Below are 5,107 nucleotides of genomic sequence, written 5' to 3'. Positions count from 1 at the left end.
TTCAGCCATTCCCGCCACCCCCCCAACACCTCCTCCTGCTCTGGATATCCGTACACATTTCACTGGTTACCCTTTTGTTTTTGCGGTAACCATCATTACTTATTCTTACGCACCTGAGTTCACTCCATAATGCTCCTCAGCGTTTCCCGTGTGGAGTGCTGCAGAGTGTCCCAGCATGTGAATGTACCACAATTTTGCGATCTGTTTGTTTGTTAATGAACACTTGGGCTGTTTCCATGTTCTGCGTATTGTGAATAATGCTCTGTGTGAACATTGATGTACACATTTCCCTCTGTGTCCCGTTTTCTGTGGGGTTAATTCCTAGCGGTGGAATAGTTGGGAGGAAATAGCTAACTGCCTTCCAGACTGGTTGTACCATTTTACAGTCCCACCAACAATGTATGAGAGTTCCAGTCTCTCCACATCCTCTCAAGTATTTATTGCTGAGAAAATCATCAGAGAAGCTGGACTGTATGAAGAAGAAGGTGGCATCAGGATCAGAGGAAAACTCCTCAATAACCTGTGTTAAGCAGATGGTGAAACGTCACCTGATGAAAAGAAGGAGTTGAAATGCCTGCTGCAGCAGATCAAAGACCACAGCCCTGCATTTTAACATTCAGAAAACCTTTCCTGATTTTAAACCATGCAGTGTTCCTTTGTTCTCTTCTGACTACAGCTGCTACATCTAGGTTTAAGTTTTGCATGACCATAAATAAGTGTTCTGGGATTCCTCTTTTGAATGTTATCTGTAATTTGTTGTGATCACACAGTCAAATGCTTTTTTACAAAAAAACACCATAAAACCAAACAAAACACAGATAAACATCTTTCTCTTATACTCTTTCAGCCAAGATCCATATGACATTAGCAGCGATATCCTGCATTCTGTGGCCTCTTCTGAATCCAGCTTGACTTTCTGGCAATTCCCTGGTAGTGTAAGTTCTAGCAGTTGTTGAGTAATCATCAGACTTGAGCGGTTGGTGGCTTAGTGGTAAAGAGTTGTCCTGCAACCCTAAGACACACAGTTCAAATCCATCAGCTGCCCTGCTGGAGGAAGATGGGCAGTCTCCTGCCGTGCACATTTACTGCCTCTGAAAACCCAGCTGCAGGGTCCGTTACACATCGCCTCCAGCTCGATTGTGCATAATATCAACACGGAGATAGTGAGGATGGCACAAGATAGACAAGGTCAGATCGTCGTTCATAGTGTTGCTTGGAGAAGTAGTCAACTCGATGGCGCCTGGCAACAAGGAGAGCATAAATGAAACGGGGCAGGGTCTTGCAGTAATGTGACAGAGTTTAACGCCGCCTTTTTTTATTCCTCTTTTAAATGAGTTTGAAAAGCTTGAAAAAATAAGTTCTTCCTGAAGATTCACTCATTCATTTCAAACAACAGTGCATGTGTTTTGGGGGGGGTGCGCAAAGTTGCATAGGGGAGCCCACCTCTTCATGATTGGACCCCGATTCCTTAGAGGCAATCAGGATCACATTTCCCTGCCTGTGTGGGCCTGGCTGCTTCTCCTACTGTGGGCTAAGTCACTTCCCTCCATTGCTGTCCTGTTGACAAAAAGAGGCCATGGAACCACATGCAGATTGTACACGTGGAAGTTGGAACTTGTTCTGCTGTGAGTGCAGATACTCTCAGGATGTAGCTTTGGGTTCACCTGGGAGGAAGCCACAGACTTGCCATTCCCGCTTGCTCAGCACTTTCCCTCCTGTCCTTTTTCCATTTCAGGTCTCAGGTGTGATGCAGAGTCCAGGTCTGGGGACCTAACACAGTCGTCTCACCTGTAGCTTCATCACAAGGAAGGAGTCCACCACTCAGGCTGGTATGTAGACAAAACATTAATCACCTGGCTCCAGTCTGGTCAACGCCCTCCTCATCTCCTTCTTAATGATACGGCTTATTTGGCTGGCTTATTTGGCTTTGGGGTGACAGTCTCTTAATTGGTGATGGCCAAAAGATTGAAAAGTTGGAGAATTCTCTGTAGAATCCTTCATGTTTACCATAAATGGTAGATACTGGAGATGAATTATTTTGTGATGTCGAACTGTGGTTCTTCAAAGAATAAAAAGATGGTAGGACTCTCAACAGCTTTATCTTGCTTGGATCCACAATTAATACCCTTGGTACAAGCAATCAGGAAGTAAGGAGACACATTGCAATAGGAAAATCTGCAGTTAGGAACCTTTCCAAATTATGAGGCATAGTGATGTCAGTTTGAGGACTAAAGTACATCTGATTCAGGCCATGGGCTTTCCGATTACCAGCTATGCATCTGAGATCTGGGCAATGAAAAAGGATGACAGAAAAAGAATTGATGCCTTTGAGCTGAGGTGTTAGAAAAGAGCACTGAACATTCCGTGGACGACCAAGAAAATGAATAAATATGTCGTGGAAAGAGGGTAGCAGAGTGCTCTTTGGAGGCAAGAATTATGAGGCTTCACCTCACATACTTTGGACATATTACTTGGAGGTGCTATTCCTTGGAGAAGGGACATGATGTTGGGAAGGGTGGAGGGTTGGCAAAGGAGAGGAAGACTCTTAACTCTCTGGATTGACAAGGTGACTGCTGCAGTGGACTCTTGTGTGTCAGGAAGTGTGAGGATGGCACAGGACAGGACTGGTTTCAGATCTTTTGTTCATAGGGTCGCTATGAGTCATACTCGACTTGATGGCACCTAACGACAACAACAACAGGAGAGACCAAGGGATTGAGCCGTAGGAGACATCCTAAGGCCCTGCTTCAATCACTTGACCCTTCCTCTGTGCACATGTCACTTTTTAAGATTTAGATACCTGGAGTTACCTTCCTTATGTGACTCAGAACTGGCACGGTCTGAGTGGGACGTTCACATCTCTCTGGGAGACTTGGTGCTCTGTGCAGAATGATAGTCTCTGAAGTTAGACCACCTCAGGCTGTGGAGGCAGTGGCCTGGCCTCCCAGTCATCCTTGTCCCAGTTGTCTTAATGGGATTCTTGACTTCCCCAGCCGGTGCGATGGACAGTGTAATAGTATATACCTTATAAGCAGCAGATTACAACCTTGCCCTGTTGCTCTGATGGTTTGTTTTCCAATGGTTTGAATGGTTTGTCTTCTGATGGTTTAGGTTTTCTAGAGTCCTCTTAAACACACTCTGAGACTGAGAATTCTTTCTGTTACAACCTTGTGCTTATATAAGAACTCTACTTAATGGCACCTGACAGCAATTGAAGTGTTTGTAAGGTTTGGACAAAGGTGAGGCCTCAGGTCACGGTTCTGACACATAGCAACTGAGGCTATAAATCACAGTGAGAGGGGACCATCCTCCTGTGGCCTGGTGCTGTGCAGTGATTAAGTCTCAGTCTTTGAGCCTGTACCCTGAGCAGTGACCACGCACGTGTTCATCTGCTTCTGCACGACCAGAAGCCTAGATGGTACTGGATGTCATAACTGCAAGTCTGTGAGACTCTGGAAATTATCTTTTCTTTTTTTAAGCACAGCCGTTTCAGGTAAAAGAGAACCATCAGAAATTTTGGAAAATGCTGCTTTTCTTCTTCCTTCTAGAAGGAAAAAGATTTTTCTCCAACAGTCAACACTTGTGACGTGATAGGGTTCCTGCAGGCAAAACTTTAAAAAATTCTGTAGACCCTTCTACAGATAGGTCTCCTGACATTTCTAATCCTGGAATTTGTCCACTTCAACCTCTAGCAGCTAAATTGTGTTATCTTTTCCTGTAGTGAGATTTATCCTAGAGGTACTTTTTGTGCTTGTTTGAGTTTCTGAGTCCTTTAAAAATCTTACTTCCTTACTGTCTTCTGTGAAAAGACAGATAAGTTTTTAAAACTTAGGTGACTGACAAGTAATAGCTCATAATTTTCTAAAATCTTTTCTCTATCAAGAGAGAAATAAAAGTACACTTTGTCACAGTCAACCTGTGGAGAGATTGTTTCAGTATTTTTCTTTTCTGCATGACAAGATGCAGTCAGGAAGTGATATAGTGAGTTAGGGAATGGGCCAGGCTTATGGCTATAATCCAGAAGAGAGTTGGGAGAACACTTAGTCTTCTACCAAATCCTTCTTTATTCTCAGTTTCCTAGAACATTACCAATATGCTGATATCGTTAGAGGTAGCAAAGTATTTTTTTAAAACGTAAAACTTTCATTGTAGTGGAGTCAGAACCAATGCAGAGCTGACCCTGTAGTGGGTTTTCTGAGGTTCTGAATCACAAAGGAATCACCTGCCCGGTTTTGACTGCTGATGTTGAGCTTCTCTAACAGTTCCTTCCCCCGATGTAGTCAGTCTGATTCCTGTGCAGTCCATCTGGTGTGGTTCATGCGTACGGTGAGGGTTACTGTCTGAGTTTTTTAAAAAGGTATTTACAGTGAGTAAATCTTTGAACATGGAAAATTCAGTCAATTTCCAACTTCATTTCTGTTTTCAAGTCTGTGCTTTCTAAATACTATTCTGTCTTCATTGATTCCAGCTTGTGCATTCCAGTCACGAATTATCTTGATTGTGTGTTTGGTCAATTTTTAACTCTAAATTTTCATTAAAATCTTCAATTTCCTCATCTTTGGCTTGAGCTCTTGGTGCATATATTTGAATAATAGTGGTAGTCACAGATCTTCCTCTTATGTGTATGGATAATATCCTATCTATCACTTACAACATTGTACTTTGGGATAGAACTTGAAAATTGTCTTTTTACTATGAATGCAACACCATTCTTCTGTTTTTCATTCCTCATAGAGAGGAACAAGGATATTACAGTATTGTAGGTAGAGATCGTTCTAATGCGAAACTTATACCTGGACCAGGAGGCAGTTGTCAGAACAGAGCAAGGGAACACTGACTGCATGGTTCAAAATTGGGAAGGGCATACGCCAAGGATGCATCCTATCTCCATACCTTTTCAACCTATATGCAGAACAGATTATCTGGGAGGCTGGGCTCTATGAGGAGAAATGTGGGGTGAAGATTGGTGGACGATTTATCAACAACCTGTGTTATGCAGATGACACTACCCTGCTTGCTGAAACTGAAGAGGACCTGAAGCGCCTGCTGCAGAGTGTCAAGGACTGCAGCCTACAATATGGATTGAGACTAATGTCAAGAAGACAAA

The sequence above is a fragment of the Elephantulus edwardii genome, unplaced genomic scaffold (genome assembly GCF_000299155.1).
Source record: "Elephantulus edwardii isolate Elephantulus edwardi_28Jun2011 unplaced genomic scaffold, EleEdw1.0 scaffold00217, whole genome shotgun sequence".
Lineage (NCBI taxonomy): Eukaryota > Metazoa > Chordata > Mammalia > Macroscelidea > Macroscelididae > Elephantulus > Elephantulus edwardii.
The sequence above is the reverse complement of the archived record's forward strand: the minus strand, read 5'-3'. Positions refer to the sequence as shown.